The sequence below is a fragment of the Pithys albifrons genome, chromosome 8 (genome assembly GCF_047495875.1).
Source record: "Pithys albifrons albifrons isolate INPA30051 chromosome 8, PitAlb_v1, whole genome shotgun sequence".
NCBI classification, from domain to species: domain Eukaryota; kingdom Metazoa; phylum Chordata; class Aves; order Passeriformes; family Thamnophilidae; genus Pithys; species Pithys albifrons.
The window spans coordinates 34688216-34708072 of NC_092465.1; the positions used below are offsets into that span (position 1 = coordinate 34688216).

The 19857-nt window shown below is 42.5% G+C and overlaps 1 protein-coding gene across 45 annotated transcripts in view; it reads left to right on the forward strand.

Moving 5' to 3' along the window:
• Positions 1-19857, forward strand: part of MAP2 (microtubule associated protein 2) — a 224578-nt gene that overhangs the window by 108053 nt on the left and 96668 nt on the right. For 42 of the 45 annotated variants that reach the window (XM_071562691.1, XM_071562707.1, XM_071562712.1 and 39 more), the window contains one exon: positions 10560-10619. The exons of the other annotated variants lie outside the window; for them this stretch is intronic. The gene's annotated coding sequence lies outside the window, so the exon portion shown is untranslated. The remainder of the gene's footprint in view (positions 1-10559; positions 10620-19857) is intronic. 45 annotated transcript variants of the gene reach the window in all.

Consider the following 19857-nt stretch of genomic DNA (forward strand, 5'->3'; position numbering starts at 1 on the left):
ATGAGTGCTCTAAAAGGAAAACACTTTACTAAAGCCCTAAAGTTTAATAAGGACACACAAGTGTGTATCCTTTATGGGCACGCTGGCCTCAGCTTGACCTCAGCTAGCCATCTGGATCCCAATTTCTTAATAACATACAGTCTGCTCAGTTTGGCTTTTATGGCATTTCTTAAGCTATTAAATACAGAACTTTTGGTTTCACAGGAACTACATAATTTTCAGATAAACAAGTGGTTGGAATATATACATTACAGAGGAGAGTCCTCACAGCAAACTCTTCTCCCAAATGAAAGCAGGTCAGTTTATTCTGTCTTATCTCTGGGGAAAGTAATGAAGGTCTTGTTTCCCAGAGTTAGGTTTGGAGTTGGTGTTGAAGTAGGAAGTTGGGCTTAATGGAGTTTTTCTACTCAAACACTTTTTGTGTTTTGTTTTGCTTTTTGTTGTTGTTTTTCACAGAAAACAATCTACTCATAAGATGAAAACTTTTTCTGGGAAAGATCTGGTTTCAAAAACTTCCTATTCCTGAAATATTCCTCCCACTTTTTCTGATTTTAAAATAACCTTTTTTAGACATCTTGAAAATGGAATTAAAAATTCATTCAGTTTGGAATAGCTTGAATTTCTGAAGGAAAACTAAAAAAAAACCCCAAAAAACAAAACCCTGAGTATAACACAGTTGAAACATTTCATTTGACCTAGTCAGAAATATGCAGTGAGGGGTGGTGTTTTTTGGTTTTGGTTTGTTTTTTTTTAATATCCTGAACTTGGATGGAGAAAACATTTTAGAAACACTGTGGGGCCTGGCAAGGCAATCTCTGACAGCTGTGGACATTGGTGATCAGTGCAGCACTGTGCCAAGCAGTTCTGATTTTCCCAGGAAATTCCCATCCCGTTCAATGCAGCCCAGTAAGAAAACACTAACTCAGGTTTCAGAAGCAGCATGAGTGCCTTGCCTGGCCCCTCAGCCCAGCTGAAAACCTCCCTGTTTCAGCAAGGCTCATCAGCTTATGCTGTGGGGCACTGATTCAGCCTGGCATTCTGCTGGAGCTGAGAGGGTCCCCATGGTGGGAGGGGACCACTCCCATAGCTGACCGTGTATCCAGCATGTGGATAAGGCCAGTCCGTAGTGTTTTAGAAGCAAAAGAATCATCACATTAGTAAAAAATGAGAGTAGGAAAAAAAGCTAATGGTCAAGCAGGTAGCAGCAAGACTTGTGTCATCAGCTTTATTTATGGGCACTTTGTTTTGTTCCAGCCCTGCTGCCTGCATCCTGTGTGAAAGAGCCCTGAAAATTAAGTAGTTTTTTTAGCTAGAGGAGACCGGCAGGATGGATTAATGACAGGATGCCTTTGCAGGTGCCCATGAACCCCAAACAAATCTGGAAAAGTGTGGTGGCTGCTTTGATCTGTGAGGCTGGTCCTGTATACCTGCATGTCTAGAGATGGTTATGTTGGTTCTGGTGAGCACTAAGCCTTGCTGAAATCATGGGTACTTGCAGGAGGCTGTGTGGGAATTCATCCCCCAGAGGCGGTACAGGGTAAATGAGCTGGGCAGAGGGCATTCATGGGGTCCTGTGGATATGGAGGAATCAGAGGTTTCTGCTGTGAATTGAGCTCCAGACTCTACAAATTGTACAAATGGAGAGTGACAGACTTGCTAAGACTAATGTTCTAAACTTAGTGACTACAAATTGTTTAGACATCCATTTTGTACAGAAGATTTGAGCCTGGCCTCGACAGCCTCTCAGGAAGCACCTACAGCCTGCTTTGGAGGCCCTACCCCAGCTTGAAATTCTGTTTTATGGTATCCCTCTGCCCCATCTCAACACTTTATTTACAAATTTGTTAGCTGCATATAAAAGATAGTTGTGCTGGAATTCTTATCAACAGAACCCACCTGTACTCTACTGCAAACAGACAAGGGATTTTATGTAACTAGGGCAGCAGCAGAAGCAATTTTGCCAATATTTTCCTTGTTTTGTTATTAGATACAAAAGTAAGAGCTTGGGCTTTTGGGTTTTGTTGTTTTTTTTTTTTTTTTTTGTTTATTTTTTTATTTTAGGGTATCCAGGGACTGAGGCTCTTAGGAACTGAAGAGCTATCATACTTCAGTCTATTTGGACAATTTTCCTGTTGTCACACCTCTGGGGACCACATGACTGTGGCATTTGTGGGACCTGTGTCCCATAAGCATCGCTCATCTTTTCCTGAAATTGTTATTTCTTACCAAATGCCTGATGGTAGGCTAATGTTGTTTGAGTTTGCTGCTCTTAAGAGTTTAGCAAGGATGAAGGAAAAGACGTGGACAGTGGAATGAAAGGAAAACACTGAAGGGGCCAAGCTGGATGTGGGTGTGCTGGTGCCAACCATCCTGTGTTCTGGGGCTGCTTATGTGACTGCTGGCGAGTCCTGTTTTGCAGAGGAAACATCTCTTCCTGGCTGATCTGGTATCGTGTTCTCTCTGGCATGGAGCATTGCTCATTTTCATCAGCAGGTTATTAGTTTTTCCACAAAGCAGGAGGCATGCTAAGAGGAATTTGATCGCAGGTGTGGTTACCTCAACAGCCTTCAGCCTGGGAGAGACATAATTTTTTATGTGCGTTGACTGTGGTTGAGCAGAAAATCAAGTGATGCAGTATGCTGGATTTAGCTGGGATGTGTGGTAGTGGTGGTGGGCATTTCAAGGGACTCCAGAGGTGCAGGACTTCAGGCAGGCCTGGAGGAAATGAGGGCAGAAAATGTCTGGAAAATCCCCAGCAAAGCAAGTGAAAATCTTCCCTTTGTCAACTACCTAAAGACTTTGCTTTACTTAACTCCCCTTTACCTTGTGACAGGTAATTTATGCAGTTTGAATTGCTAATGGAGATAAGCAGTTTAGAGGCAATTTAAGAGATAAAAGGTTTAAAGCCTCTGGGAACTTTGGTCTGCAGTTTTGTTGTGCATAGGAAGTGTATACTGGAATGTGTGTGAAAGAGGCCTGCCAGTATGATCCTGAGCGATGTGCGTCATTCCAAAATAGTGCCAGTAATACTTCCATAATGCGCCATGGGATGTGGTCAGCACTGCCACATCACTGCTTAGCTGCAGTGTTCTAAACTGAACGGAAGGAAGAAGCAGAAATCCAAAGTATGGTACTACAATTTCTTTTAAAAGACTGGGAATGCTGGCTATCATGAGCTGCATCACCTGTCATGTTTGCTCCCACCTGAAGGTCTTTAAGGAATGTTTTATGCCATTTGTTTTTACCTTGGATGTCTCTGGTGGTGCATGCACCACAACTTTGGAGCCATGCCTTTGAGGATGTGTTCTAGCCAAAGTCTTCTGTGTCCACTCCCTATTTAATGAGGTGCTTTGGGCCTTGTTATCTCAAATACATCCATACGAGTGTAAAACCGCTGCTAAAGCTTAGTTTCCTTGGATGCTACACAGCCTGCACAGCCTGCTCTCCAATTCTCAAAGTTAACTTCAGAGCACTTAAAATTAGAGATAAAATACAGCCAGCTAATTGCACAAACCTGTGGACTAGTCATAGGCTAATGTGGCTTCCTCAGAGCAGTACTGCATCCTGAACTGTTGCTTTTCTCCTAGCATCATGTAGTTTGTTGTAACAGGCCCACCAGGAAAAGGCTGTACTTGGTTACTGCAGGATTATAGGGCTGCATACCATTTTTACACCAGGGGCAATGCTGGGAGTGTATGTTCAGCCTTATCATTAGAGGCAGCAGCTGAGAGACCTTAGTTTTGTCCATGTCTCGGGCAGTAACCTGCTCTGGTACCCACAGTCTGCAAGCCTGTCAAAGGGGATTTTATTACTTTTTCATCAGAATAATCTTCTGTAGTTTTATTGACACCCTTAAATTGTATATCACATTGACAGGAAAAGAAAACTCATCCTGAGGCAAAAAAAAGTGATATATTTTTATTTTATCTTACTTTGCATTTCAATCAAACCTCTCCTCTGGTATGCCGGGTTGACTCTTTTGTATTTATTGTACTGAGGAAATTTTCTGTCTGCCTAATACATCACAGGAAAATCTTCAGGATGAACAGAACTGGTGTGTCAGAAAAGGATCCTCAAGCACGAGGATGGAGCCAAACCAGTGCAGCATCTCTTGCTTTCTAACCCCATGTCATATGTCCTTAATTTCTAAGTGGCAGAAGACCCCCTCCTGCTCCCTCAGTAATGGTGAAAGGCTCCTGTGCTGTCCTGTGGAATGTGGTTGTTGCACCTGTCTTGTCTGTTCTCCTCCACTCCATACATGGGCTAAACCCGTGTTACAGTCCTGGATGCTGTAGGGAAAGGAAACAACTCACCTTTAGCTTTGGACAAGAGAGCCCAGAAGCTAGAGCAGCAATGAGCTCAGCACGGAGCAGCCTGCTTTTTCTTTCCCTCTGCACCAAATGTCCTTCTCCTCCAGCAGGACAGGGCTCAACAACAGCAGCTGAGGAAATGCCTCGCTGCTGCTGGGCTGAAGTCCCTGGAGTAGCAGTGTAGGCAACACAGACCTGAGGCCCTTTTCCTCCCTCGGAATTACTGTGATGACTGAGGAAAAGGCTCCTGTACTTCCTGTTGACTTGCAACAGCTTGGCTGTCAAGGCTTTTGTAAGGAGATGAAAGGCAATGGCTGATTTTCTCTGTTGATGGTGTCTGTCACTCATGACTGAGACAGAAAGCCCTTTGCAAGCTTGGCACATCCTGACTTTATCCACTGCAAAGGCTCTGCCTGGGAATAGTCTGATTTCAGCTCACACTCTTTGATTTGTATCCATGAGCCTACTTAAGGCTAGGGCTTGTTTCAGAAAGTGTTAGTCCAAAGACAGATTAACTGCTGTGTTTAATAAGACACGTGTAGTACAGTACCTTTATTCTGAAGTAGGTTTGTTGGTTGTGTCTTTTTTGCTGTTCTCTTAAAAAAATTAAAACCCCCTAAAAACCAACAACAAAAGAAGAAATCACAATAACTTCCTAAAACTTATTGGTACTGTTTATCAATGTCTTGATCCCAAGAGGCAAAGGGAATGTAAAGCAATGTCCCACAGGGAAAAGTCTCCAGCTTCCTGGGGGAGCTCTTGTGTGTGGTGTTGGACCAAAGTGTGGAAACATGTCTTCTGGTGTGTGATACTGAGGTAGGATGGTATGTCCCTGATACGTGGAGGATTTCTCAGTCCCAGGTCTTAAATAAATATTTTCTTTGGGATGGCAACTTGCAGGGTTGCTGGTTTCTGTTTCATTAAATGACTGTATCAGACAGTCCCTGTCTGGAAAGGAATCTCTAGTAAGCTTCCCTCTCCAGCATGTGAAGATATAGCTTGTGTCCATACAACTGTTTAATGGGAGTCTGAAATAAATATAGCCTCATAAAGCAAATGCAAAAACTGTGTTAGATTGCTATGCCACCAGCTCCATTAGCAGTGAGAGTCCTATGACAGCCTTTCTCCTGGAGGTCAGATTCTTCTGTGGAGGGAGCCAGCCAGAGCTGCGGCCAAAGGGGGTGACAAGAAGAACTCGGTGACTGCTTTGCTGATAAACTAAGAAAAAAAAATAGGCCAACAATTCATTTTGTAAGTCTCTTAAACTATCATAAGAATTTATAGGACCTGATTATACAGTAAGTAATAGATATAAAATAGCAGGTGGTACACCTTTCAAGCGGTGTGCATTAAAATTCATCTTGACAAGACCAGGAAAACAGCCCCCAGACCTATCTTCAGTGAGCAACTGCAAAGGAATTAAATTGTGGTTAAGAGAAGTGGAGTGTTAATGACAGGTCTATGCCAGTAAACACAACAAAATGCCTCAGATGCCCTCAGCAGGAATTGTCATCAGAACAGTTTCTTTCCCTGCTAGTTACAAAGTCAGGTAAACTATTAGATGCACCCCTTGTAAAACCCAGATATCATTTATTTTCATCAAATGTAGCAATTGTCTCTGTCTGGGAGGCTCCTGAAACAAACTCTCTTGGGGTCCTAGCTGGGCTGCTGTATGCAAGCTGTGAAAATATTGACATAGTCGTTTTCTCCTTTGCTTTCCTTGCCCTTTCTTTAATCCTTCCTTACTGGCAGCCACTAATGCAGACAAGTCACTTCTATGCCAGGAGGATGAGAAAACTCTTTCCTCTTAAGCCAAGTGTGCTGACACTGCCAACCTTGATTTCCATAAATGATTGAACAGTGTCTCCTGTCTGCTGCATATTTCAGGCTCCAGTTACCCTCCTCACGGTCATAACCAAGAAAGACTTTGCTTCCTCAACCTTAATGGCTGTGAGCTGCTCAGACTGGTAGTAGCAGCTCCAAGATGCTTTTCCCCATGAATAGACGTCTCCTAACTTGAAGGGTTTAAAAAATTTCTTTTAAACTACTGAAAAATTTGATGTGGGTGTTTTAGTTATAAGGGGATTTTGTAGTTACCAGAAAACTGATGGGAATTAGGAAATGTTGGGAATAATCCTGTCATTTTAACACAGAAGCAGTTTAATAGTTTTAGAATAAGTAAATTTGTGATAGGAAGGTGAGGCTTTCTTGGTTTTTTTTCGGAATTAATTTTTTTTTCTAAATCAGGTTTGTCCTAACAGTACTGCTAAGCCAACTTTCAGAGACAGATGTGTTCCAGAAATGAGAAGAGTACTGAGCTGTGTGCTGCCCAACGCCCACCCAACTATTGCTGGAAGTTTCAGTACGGATTTTTCTCAGTCATTGTGGCACTGCACTCTTGATTTTCAAATTGAGGCAAACATCTACTGCAGTCCTTTCTGAATCTCAGGGCCATGCCTACAGCCAGGGTAAGCAGCTGACTTCTGCTGATGGTCAGCAATTTACAGCAGCATAACCTGGCCTCTTGATTGCCTCCTTTGTCTGCAGTGCTTTAAAGATATTTGCTGTCTGCATCAACACCAGCTGAAATTCAGATATATTTGACAGTCATTCCCTAGCACTTTGGAAACTGAATAATAATGTATGGTGAATTCTGCCCTCCAGATACCAGATTTATTTTTTTTTTTTGCATCCTTTTGAAACATGTTTATCTTATTTAAAGCTTCTGCTGCCATGGGGAAGGCATGGGGTGCATGGAAAGTAGGAGGGAGGAGGAGCATTTTGTAAAAGGTAGAAGCTGTGTGTAAAGGTTTGGTGCTAATGGATTGGATCCATTTGCCGCAATGTTGGGCAAAACATTAAATGCTTAAAAGTAATTTGTAGCAATTTAGGCTTTTATAGTTGCATTCATGTTGCTCTGGGTGTAAATGTAGCAAAAGACAAGCTCCCAGACTCTGAAGAGTTTATAATCTTAAATATGCATTTCTGCAGTCAGGAAGGTGAAGCTGATAGATCTCTGCAAAGCAGAATCAGGGCCTTGGGTGGATGGACTGACCCTTCAGGATAACAGCTCCTTTCTGAGGGGAACAAGTGGAACTGCTTAGGAAAAGTATGCGCTTAGTTCTCACAATTTTCATTACAGATGCACAACAGTTGTGTTGTTGGTTAGGTCATACAGGAGTCTCTGAACACACCCAGTGAAGAGAGGGAAGCAGTTGCTTGGAAAGACAATTTTTTAAATTGAATGCAATGTATAAATCTATCAACGCAGTTGTTTTTGAACATTCCATAAGAGAAAAAGCAGGAGTAGATGCACATTAGCAAAGAATAGTTAGGAATACCTTGTGTATAAAAGAGACCCTGTATGTATATGCACATTGTGTTTTTTCTATCAGTTTTAATGGATAGATGTCAAAGCATTTACCAAAAAAAGAAGGAACTGCAATCCGAAATATAAACAACAGAGGAAGTAGGACACAGTTGGTGACATGCTTGATCCACAGTCAAATGGCAGAGCCCAAATAAACAGGTTTCCATGACCATTTAGTGCATAATCAAAATGCATCCAGCCTCAAGCTGTCTGGACCTGTGTCAGTCTTCAACAACAGAGAACCTGTACAACGTACTTCAGTGAAATGAAATGTGTGCTAAATGGACCTACCAGTTTGTGAACTAGACTTCAAGTTTTCTTCACTGTGATGAGCTTGCATGTCCTGACACAGGTTTTCATATTTAAGATTGAAGAGTCTATTAATGGCAGGTTTCCACTAGGAGTGAAAAAAAGATGATGCTTAGAGCAACCAAGGCACCATCCCCTGCTATCCTGGCTCCAGGGCATCAACAAAACAGCATGTCCCTTCATCGGGGCACAAAGCTCTTCTAGAGACACTGCCAGTTTCAGTGAATGCCTTATTGGGGCAGGTTCTTCAGGAATTTCTGTCTCAAGCGAGAGGGTTGGGGAGAAAAACAAACAAAAAGAAACCCTTCCTAACACACTCTGCACAATGGTTATTAGAAGATGCTCATAGAATTGGGAAAACCCCATTGATATGTGTAGTGCCAGATTCTGACCAGGCACTTAAGTATTAACTTCTTGGGTTTTGTATAACTGTCCTGAATGTGGTGCATTGTGGGTGCCTCTGTGTGGGCAAGTTTCTCTTCTGTTTCCTAGGGGAAGAAGCTTTGAAACAAATAGTTTTCTTCTCGGTCAGCAAGAGGTGGAAATGCTGACTACAGTCTGTCTCCAGCAAATTCTTGGGGCAGTAAAACTGCTGCCCACTTCTGGCATCTGTATTTTGATTGTCTGTTATTTTTGGTATTCTGCTACTGGCTAAAATCACACTTATTGCAGTAGACCTTTAGCAGAGAGGTGATTGAGGTTTCAGTTCAGGCTGTTAAAATGCATGTCCAGTGCTGGCAGAATAGACAATGAAAGTGCAAAGCAAAGTGGTTTTAGTAAAAATGCCACCTTACCATCTGGAATATGTGCTGCAGGCATGTCCATCCCTCTGTTAATGTCCCTGTTGAATGCCTCTGTCTCCTATGTTTGCCCCTCCCAAGAGAAGTGCTCCCCCCTGCTCTGGTTCTGACTGTGTGGCATTTTGTTGCATCAGTGACACATCAGAGGGTTGTTGGGACGCTGCATGCTGAACACTCAGCTGTCAAGAATATTGATCATTCTGCTGAGCCAGAGAAAATTTAATTAGCTTATTTTAACATTACTCTTCATCCTGTGGGTGAGTAGAATTGATGCTGGCTGGAGCCTCACTTCCACATAGCTTATTTACTCTAACTAATTATTGCTTGTAACTGAAAGGTACACTCTGCTGACAGCTTCTGTATTAAGGGGGAGCAGTCACTTTTCATTTATTTGCTGTCAGAACCATCTGAAACCTTCCCCCCCCCCCCCCCCCCCAGGGCAGCAAAATCTTTCAGTTCTTACTGGATATTTACTGGATATTAACTGGACAAACTGGTGGAAAACTATAGTTAGCACAGCCTCATGCCAGTGATATGGTGCAGGCAAGGAGACTAATTCAGTGGCAAAGAATGAGAGTCCGGGAAATAAGAAAAGCCAGGACTGCTTTGTAGCCTATGATTAGTCCCCTTTGTGTGTATGGGTTATGATTCTCTCTACTTGCATCCTACTTTTTATCATTAATACTGTCCTTCTTTTCAACTTGGTTTAGTTATATATTTCTCACTACTCTAGTTCCTGGGAATGCCTGGCCTGTTCTTGCTGGCGCTTTAAAACAACCAACTCACAGACAAAAGTATTAACTTGAGTCAGATATCATATATGGGCAATTAATTGTGAACAATTAAAATCAGCAAAATTACAAGTGTCTTGGGCATGAGAAGCTTCAGCCTTAAATATAGGTAACAGTACCAGCTGTCCCCATAATATCTGGGGAACACTCAAGGGCACACGTGGCAAGCAGGCCCCTTTCTCCCTGAATGCAGCTACTTCAGTGTCTGTCTGCTGCTTGCATCTGTAATGTTTCCCCCAGTGTGCTCTGATCCAAAGCTTGGCATAAGAAGAGAGAATGTATAGCAGGGCATGCAGAGGCTATTTCAGCAAGCTAACTACATGTAGAGCCCAGGAATTTCTCTGTGATTAAAGAGGGTCACAAAAAGGGTATTAACATCTGTGGTAACCTGTGCTACTTATCCCAAGTGAAGTGGAGAAAACTTAAGACACTTTGCTACAAGTTAGGCAAGAAAAACAGTTTTAAGAGGAAATTGGAGTATTTCCTTGTCTTACTATCTCCAGCTGCTTTGAAGTGACTTACTGGAAAGTTAATGGGAGGGCTCTTACTTTTTGTCTATTACTTTCTGTGCACCGTTGCAATCGCTTTCCTGGTTCTTGCTTGGGATTCCCTTGCAGGAGAGACTGTGCATATAGCAGCCCTGACAGATCTCCTAGTGGAAGGAGTCTGGCTGGAACTGTGCTGTGCTCCATTTGCCTTCCCTGATGGATAGGTTTTTAGAGCCATTGGAAGCTTTTCTTTAGGGCAGGCCTAGGCATTAAGCAACTCCTTGATGGTCCCAAAGCAGGCTGAACATAACAAAGGATCTGAAATAATGTGTCTTAATTGAGCCTTGGGAAATAAAGCTGAGAGGAAAAGGTTTGAATGGAAGTGTACACATAAGATGTAAGGACATCTTACAGTCCTTATAGTGTTGAATTTAGGCTAAATTCATTGCATAAAGACTAAAGAGAGTGTGTTCTTTTCTATTTCTTTATAGGAACGGAGAATTTCTGTTGTTTAACAACCCGACACAACATTTTATCATCTGCTCAAACAGGTATAAGTTTTTAACTTGTTAGCATAGTTTCACAAGGAGATGATTAAGGAGCCTTGAGAAAATTCCTCTAGCTCCTGAAACACTTATTTGGATTTTATTTTAAAAGCCTCCGGCATCAGCTGTGTGAGTGTGTAAGATGGTGTTGATACCAAGGCAGAGCATCTGAGAGAGGTGACAGTGCTGCTGCACACTGCTCTGGTTTGTCATGTCCTGCTGCTGCACTGAGTTGTACCACAGAAAGTATGAGAATGGTTTGGCAGAGTAATCACAAGCATAATGCTGCCACATCTCCAGAATCGAAAATGATTGGATTAGATAAAAAAAATGCACTTGTTCTCCTTTTTTAGAAAGAGAAGTAAACATTCAGGAGGCTTCTTTCTCAGAAGACTGTGTTACAGAGAGCCTGTGCTGTCTTTGTCATGTAGATAAGCAGATACTTGTTTTGTCAGTATTTTTGTATGTACATGTGTCCATTTCAGTTCGATTTACAAGTGAACATATTTTCTGTTCTCACAAGCCTGAATTTGAAATGCCAAAGACAGAATATTGAATTTCAGCAAATGGGAATGGAGTTTGTTTGAAAAGCTACATATTAAGTGTAAGGAAGAAATGTGATGTGAGCAGGGTGGCAAAGTGCCCCAGCTTCTGCTGGTATAACTTCACTTGGGCAGGGCAGAGTGAAATCTGCCACTCTTTTGGGGTGAAATGGTGCATTTGCTCTGGCCTTGCAACACAAGCAAAACAGGAGGGTTTCAGTGAGCACAGGAGGTGCCTGTAGAAGCTCGTGTAAGGCATAACAGCATGGGGTCCTCTTCCCAGGATCTCAGCTCAACAAGCTAGAAAAGGTTCAGACTCTGCATCCTTTGAAGAGTAGCATAAACAAACATGGATAAAAAATTTTATTCAGCTGGTAAAAGCTACCTCCTTTGTGTTGTCACTAATAAAAAGGAAGGTACTGGATTATGCTGGTACAGGACACATCCCTTCTGTGAGGTTAAACTTACACTCTGGGCAAAATCAATCTCCCTTATTCTCCTTGAGTAGCCTGTGTCATACTTCTGAGTCAAGCAAAGGTTTAAAGGAAGGGAAGCTGATATACTACAGGATGAAAAAAGGTAATAGTGTATGCCCTGGGACCTGTGTGGCCATGCACGTATGCCCTCATGTATTCAGTACAAAGCTGGGTTTGGGCTTCTTGAGCTTTTATAAGCTTATACACCTGTCACTTTGCTGACCAGCCCTTAGTGTATTTCTGCATGCAGTCTCTCCTGAATCTAAGAATTTGAAAAAAATGGAAACTGATAATCAAATTTGGCTCTCCAGGTTTGTAGGCGGTAAAAAGCAGACACACAAGTACCAGGCAGTTGATTTTTTATTCATGAACTTTTCTTTCTTTCAAGCCATGGCAGCACAGACCTGCCATGGGCTGTGGAGGTGCAAAAAGTCTGTGTGTGCCAGCCTGTCCTGTCCCTCAGACACCTGCTGCTGGCATGCCTGAGGTTTAAGATGCCTCTCACTGTTTCCCAAAATTTCAGTGCTACTCCTTCTCTTGGAATACATGGCACAGGCTTCCCGGCAGTTTGGGAAAGAGCCATTCACTTCTGGGCTGTGAATGGTGGGAGGACAGGAGCCACCATGGCTCTGGCATTTGCTCCATCAGGCTCCCTGGGGCACATACAGCACCCAGCCTGCCTGCAGGCTGGCTCCCTGCCAGCATCTGCCAGAGAGCAGGGCACCATAAGGCTGCTTACAGTGATCCTACACGCTTCAGGAATTTTCCCATGGCCCCAGAATACCCTTGCAGCAGCGTGCAAGTACTAAATGAAGGATTAAATTAGCCTGTAAGGCTTAAAGGAACAGGCAGTTTTATTGCATTCGCCGTCTCACTGTTGATAAATTCCCAGATGTGCATTGGGCAATGCTTAAATTGGCTCTGCAGGTCCCACCCTTAACTGACAAGTCTAAATTACTGCTCTTGAAATAAAGAGTGTATCCTTGTAGTGTCTCATAGCCTCTTGATGCTGCTGAGATGCCACAGACAGTTTAAAAAGTGGGAAAGTCTGAACTGAAAAGAGGGAGAAACAATCTGACATTCGAACTAGCATTTTCTACACAAGGTCACTGCTTCAGTGGTTAGGAGATAAGACCCAAGCATAATATCTGGTGAGCATTGCTGTCTCTCCTGTGTTCCTTTGTCTCTGGGTAACTGACAGTGAGAATTAGCAGTGGAAATAATGTGCCACAGGTGGGTGACAGGGAATGCTGTGATAAAGGAGGTGGGGGCTCAGAAGAAGGAGAGTGTTGTATTGCTGCCTGTTTAAGAGCATCCCCCAAGGGATGCATGTGGAGGAGGAGTAACAGAACCAGCAAGATGTCACAGAGGGATACAGGGATTGGTGATAAAGCTCATGTGCCTCTGAGCTGGAGTGTCAGTACAGCCTTTTTGCAGCATTTGGAGCTGAGGGCTCAGCTTTGGAAGTGTTATGGCATTCTCTGGTAGTGTGGTTTTTCATCTAAGGCTACTGTAGTCACTCTTCATGTTTGACCATTGGGCCTGTGATTGCCTGTGCATTGTGAACAATCTCAGCATCTCCACCTGATGTGAACTTTTCACTGTGCTGACTCTGCATGTGAGCTGGCTCTGTGAAGGGACCCCAAAACAGGAAGGTACCAAGACAATTTGCTCATCTGCAGGGCTGTTTCTAAGCAGGCTCCGTCACTCTGAGATTCCAAATGATTTTGAATAACCTTTTGAGGGTAAGCATTAATTGCACTTTTTTTCTACTGTGAACCTACTGATGCTCAGGAGAGGTGTGTAGATGGGGATGCAGTTTGACAGCAGCCATCCTGAGCAGAGCCTTGAAGACAGCAGAAGGCTAAGGTGAGCATGCAGGGTACTCAGGGATAAAGTTTGTTTGATTAAGCTGAAACCTCTTTTGATACACGTGCATCTGAGATGAGTTTTATAGAGACCTAAGCGCACTTTAAATGACTGCATTTTAAGTACACCATAGCTTGTATTTCAGACTTAGAAATTTCCCTTGCACATGGTTGAAAGTTGACATTGTACAGAAAGATGTCAGTGAGCAAGGATTAACACAGCTTTTAGGAAAAGAGATGTGAATTGATACTCATTAGGAGGGTTTCTTACAGTATGTGCAGAAGAAGCGTTGGCTTGATTTCTGAAGAGTCAAAAGTTCTGGAGATACTGCTCTCCTTTTTCATTTTGCTTACTTAGGGGTTTGGGGTTTTTTTGTCAGTGATCCTTGTAGCACTAGGAGAAGATAAGTAGGCAGAATGCAAGTTAGAGCTTTGTGGTGTTATTGGCATTGTCTTCTCTTCTCCCATGCAGCTGACTTGAGTGTCTCCTGCTTGGCATTGGGAGAGCTGCAAGGAGGCATCCCCACCTAGGTGGTTCTGACACAGGTCTAATGGAGGTTCTTAGCACACTTGCTGGCACAGACATTGTGGCATCCAATCCTCCTTCATCAACATTCCTCTTAAAACTAGTCTCCTGCCAACCAGTAGGTTGGTCTGCAATCTCACTTGCAAGAGACCAGCTAAAACTTAAAATGGCCATGGGGCCCTTGTACCAAGCTAGCCTTCAGTTTTTCCTCTTTTACGTTTATCACTTAGCATCAATCTATCTCTTTCATCCTTTGAAAGGAGGGCTGTCATCAGTTTTATAATCAACTTGTCTCTTCCCTCCTTTCTTCTGATTATCTTAATAGCCATTATGTGCCCCTTCATTTATTTGTAAACTCCTGTTTTGAACACAAGCCATTTTGAACACTGTGTTACTTGTATTTGTCAACTATCAAAGGTAGAATTTGCTACATTTTGAAGGGATTCAGATGTGATTGTTAAGTAGTGGAAAGGAAGGAGAATGTCCCCTGTCACTATCAAGTCATGATTGTGGTGGTGGTGTTAGTAATACTCTTATGTAGCAGGATGAATCACTAATTAATAGTTAAAAGTTGTTTACAGCCAAGAAGCAAAACTGTTCAGGCAGCAATTGACAGACAGAGGTTACTTGAGTTGCTGCAGCTTTTTAGTAAGCCTCCTCCCGCTCCCTGGATGCAAGAGTTGGGCCAGAGAGACAGGGGTGGGAGAGGAAGAGGGAAATGTCATCTTTCTTTTCCCTCTGTCATGATAAGCAAAGGAGTTTAAGTTTGAGGAAGGGATTCATAAGGAAGGGAGTCAGGAATGTTCTGTGTGTTGCAACTTGTGCTCAGTGCCGTTTTCAGCATCATCAGCCAACCCCAATACTGAGCTTTTCCCTTTCCATGCAGTACTTAAGTGACTTTATAGAGGGGCAAAATTGCACAAGGTGAGGGTGAGTTGTTGAGCTAGATTTTGGTTTTGTGAACACTTACTGCAGTTGCTTCTTCATCTCCAGCAGTCAGCATAATCCTTCCTGTAGCTCAAGAACCAGTCTAGTGTGCCAACGCTGAATTCTCGCAACTGAGATTTTCCCCTGGATGGCATTCAGGGAAAGAAAAATCAACACCATGGAGTAGAAGCTCAGCTCTTCTAAAGGCAGGTGAATTTTTGCCATGGACATGCTTTTGAAAACTTATCATCTTTTGAACTTCTCTGTGAAGTATCTGTTTCTGGCTGGTGTCAGGACAGGGATATAGCACACAGGGATGTGCTTTTGCCTCTCAGCACTGAGGATGGGCTGGAAGTCAGTGCTGCCTGAGAGGCACTCATGTTAAAAATTATCCTATTCCTACCTAATAACTGTAAATGGCTTTGTAGTGTGAGTCAGTGAGTGCATTACACCCCCTACATTCAGTGCTAGTGAACCTGACACTCAGAGTTAATCCTGAGTTACATGTATTTAAGTAGTTTTGTTGATACAGATGCTTCTGAAAGAGGTAGTGGGAGTAATGAGAGTGCTGTGAGCATTCTCCATACGACAAGTTTGTGAGAGGAACAGATCAGTTTGTATTGAGGAGCAACATTTAGGAGAAGAACAGATGTTTGAATACTGATGTTCTTTCCAGCATAGATGATGAAAGAAAACTTTTCACAATCATGACCAAAAAAAATACTGTAGTTGTCATCCTCAAGATGAGTCATTTTTTTTCCCCTTATTTTTAATGCCTCTGAAGCAGGAAGTTATAATTCAGTCCAGTCTCTAACCATGACACATTGAGCAGCTGAAATAATTACGCAGGGAGAGGGATATAATATGCTATGCAATTCATGCTGAAGTGAGGTCTTGATGTGAGGAAGTGAGATCCTGACATTACAGACATGGCATCATCAAATCATCCTTGAATTTTACATTAGAAGACTACAGGATTGCCAGTTGTTCTGCCTTTTGCCATATCTGTGTGGGATTATCTGGGGTAGATTACATGGCACTTAGATGGGGAGTTCTGCCTCGACAAGTAATTCATAATGTTACCTGTACCTGCACTTGTAAGGTTTTTCTGCAGTGTACTCTTAATAACAGCTCCCTTGTATCCTTATTTCAGTTATGATTTCTTTGGGGTTAGAAAAAATGTTTGCTTGCTTTACAGTTACTCTTGTGTTAGGTTTCCTGCTAAAAATCATAAGAACATCCACTCTGTGCTGAAAACAGAATTAGACACAACAGAATCAAGTCTAAGGTAAATGGCAGCATGCCTGGGAACTAGATACTGTTTGTAACAGCTTCTGCTGTGATTCTTAATGCTATCATAATATTAGTAACTAGGTGTCCAAGTCTGGGTTAGATCACTGTTGTGTTAGATGCTGTATGCTCAAACAGCAGAGTTGTTCCAGACCCAAAAGAGCAGACAATCAAATCTGCACAGAGGCATGGAGGTGTAAGCAGCCAGACAGCTTGCTGGTGAGAGCATGTTTGTCATGAGACTCCATAGTTTTTGCTGGGAAGTTGGAGAACAACCATCTTCACGTGGTGCAGTACACCTGGGACATGTCAGCATGAAAGTACATACAACCTGCAAGGGATCTAATTGTATTTTATTGGGGTTGGTTTGTTGTTGTTGGTTTTTGTTTGTTTTTTGTTTTTTTTTACTTAAAATCCAGTGGGTTATGAGTTGTAAAATACAAGAGACCAGCTTCCATCGCTTGTTTGTTTCTGCTGTTTCAGCGTGTTTTCCATTGGAAGTACTGTTCTGTCTATAGCAACAGTTCAGTTAGTAATGCAGCTCTGTATTTCTACATATTGGCTGTGTAGCAAGTAACAGAAATGGACCAGACAGTTCAGCTGCATTTAAAACTTGTGTAAATGATGGCCTTAGAATGGAATTGGATATTCTTCCCTGCCCCTTTTCCCCCCCCAAGTTCTGAAATTTTAGATAACTGTCTTCAGCTAGCAATAAAACCACTAAGTAAAGATGAGAAAAGCTATTTCTCTCTGACCTGAGTGAGGAGGATCTCATAAAGTAATGAAAGCACTTCTTTTGCAATCTGAAACGTACCTAGACCTACCAGAGTAAATCTGTACTTTAAAATGCCTGAAGTCAGGACTTCGTCTTGGTTTGAGTTCAGCTCACTGCTGGAAGTGGTGTTGCCATTTAAACTATTTTGTAAATTAAAATCAGTGGGTATTATTTGTCATTGTGGGATGGTATACAGTGCTGACTTGCTACTTGGAGCCTGTTATGACTACTCTACCTCCAGTCCACCCCTAACTCTCTCTGTATTCCCTTCCTGTGGTACCACGTACCACTAGTTTTCTTATCTCCTTGGTTCCCTCTGGAAGATTCACACTCTCTCCTGTGACCTTTCAGAACCACAGCACTTGGCTCTTCTCTGCATCCCTGGCTTGCCTTCCCTGTGTTGTTTTTCTTACTCTTCACTGAAATACCTCATTACTCCTTAGACCTTTGGGATCTCCTGACTTTCTGTGAGTTGCACATAGCATGTTCTCAGCAACTTTTTATGTCTTCTCTGCGGTGACTTCCCACTCTTTGCAGGTTAACCAACAGCTGTTTCATCTGCTACCTGTCTTTGCTTCGATAGTTAATTGGGACAGAAAGAGCATATGCTATGGCTGCATCCAAGCTGCACATCCACTGATTAGACCACTAGGACACTGCCAGACAGGAGAAATACGGCATGAGATCTTCTTGTATTTCCCTTCATAGAGACATTTAATATTCTCTCTCTCCTTTGTCCATCCCTTGGTTTCCTAAGGTAGCTTAGAATCTTCTGTCAAACTTGATAGAAATCAGTTAGTTTGACTCACAATTATGGATGTTGATAAACACAGCAAACAGGCAGAGACAGGAAACCAGAGCACAAACAGAACGAGACAATTAGGGACCGAGTGTTTTTGGGTTGCTTCAGGTGAGGTAACCAGCAGAATCGAGCAGAGCATTTACAATACTGCCTTAATGTCAGGGAGAAATTGTAAGGACCTGTTAAGGAGTTGGGAAGGCAGCTTGGCATTGGCAATGTGATGCAATACCTTGTGATTTATGTTTCCTTCAATGAATTTTGGCACTGTGTTGATATTTTTAATTCCTACCAAAGGCAGTTCTTTGTAAAAGTATTTTTAGAAGTGAGCGTCCATGAGAAGAAGAAATGCTGCAAGCTTTATATAGATCTCTGGAGGAAAGATGTAGGAAGTGTTATGGAGATTCTGTGAAGGAATTAAGTCATTTAGAAACAATCCAGTTGGTCAGGCCAACAGCCCTATGGAAGTCTGCATTTTCATTTGTTTTTCTGCTCACACCAACAGCAGGGGCTCCTTAATGCAGTTTGTGGGCTGCAACCTTCTTCACAGACTTCTCGTCTGTATTTTAAACTATGGCTATTCTTGGTAGTCCTGGCTGATCATCAAGAGTTTTAAGAGATCAGGGCCTCTTTCAGCAGCACCAGGGGCCTGAGCCGAGCTCTAGGTATCCAGGGACAAGAGCTGTTAGACAGCATGAGCTCAGGGCTGCCTCTGTCCCCAGAACTGTCAAGATGTTGTCCCAGATGCCTCTGTTTCCCCAGTGTGCTCTGGAAGTCAGTCATGCTCTGATGTCAGTGGCCAGTGTTGCAGTCCTCTCCTTTTCGGTCTTTTTGTGGCTTCAGGTTTGTTGTGCTGCTTCCAGGAAGATGCTGTGTCTGATAAATGTCCTTTCTTGAGCAAAACTTTCTGAAAGCTGGATCCAAAGCCTTTGGTTGGGAGCCAGAACATCTTTGCACATATGGGAAGAGACAGCCCTTTCCCTGAAGGTTTTGCAGCATAAATAGGCAAGTTACAGGCAGGATGAATATTATAATCCATGTTTTATAGCGGGGAGAACTGAAGTATGGGCTTGTTTATTGATAAGGTTAAGGTCATGGTGCCAGGTGAACAGCAGAGGTCTAGACTAATTCTGGTCGTGAATCTCAGTGCCTTAACCATCACACTGTTCTGCCTTTCCAAAGATTCTTGGGTTGTAGGAATATGTGTATTACACCACAGTTGTAGGAAAACAAAAACCTTGTTTTGAGTGAGATAATCTTGAAAGCACTTAGATTGGTGCATGAAATTCTTCATCCCTTGGACAATTTTAGCAAATTCTGTGCAACTAATGCCCAACAGAAGAAGATAAACTGCCAGCAAATAATAAATTAGTGATAATACAGAGAAGAGGTGAGACAGTCATAGTCTCAGCAGTGTACAGATAATAAAAGGGAAATCTCTTTATTTAAAGTATTTTGTAATTATTAATGTTATTAATCACCTGAAAAGTCCATGTCTATGAAGGATAAGCCAAACTTTTTCTTAAACACAGAGTTTTGGTTTTAGTCACTGGGAGGTTTGGATGATTGTAAGCATTCCTCTTCCTCTCTTTGCAACTCTATGGGATGATTCGCTGGAACTAGCAGGACAGAAGGAAAGGAGGAGGAAAAATAGAAAATGATGCCTTTTTTCTATTATTGTTTTTTGTATAATTAATTTAATAAAATTAGGATAGAACCAAGGAGCTGTCTGAGCTAGTCCTACTGACCTAAACTGGCACATCCACAGCATTGTGGGCCCTTGGTGTGAAAGCAGGTTCTGTAAAAGCTCAACCATGACTACTGTAATTTTGGTTGCTCTGTGTCTCACCTCAGCCCTCTTCTCTCACATCGCTTTGCACCATGTCCCACCCTCAGGTATGGCATGCCCATAGTCTTCTATATATATGTAAGATCAATCTTTGCTCATGTTTTGCCTGCATGGTATACACCTTATGGAAGTTGGTGGCAGCCAGTTCTTTACATGTGCGGGAGCAGGAAGGGGTTGATGTGGGAGCTGCAG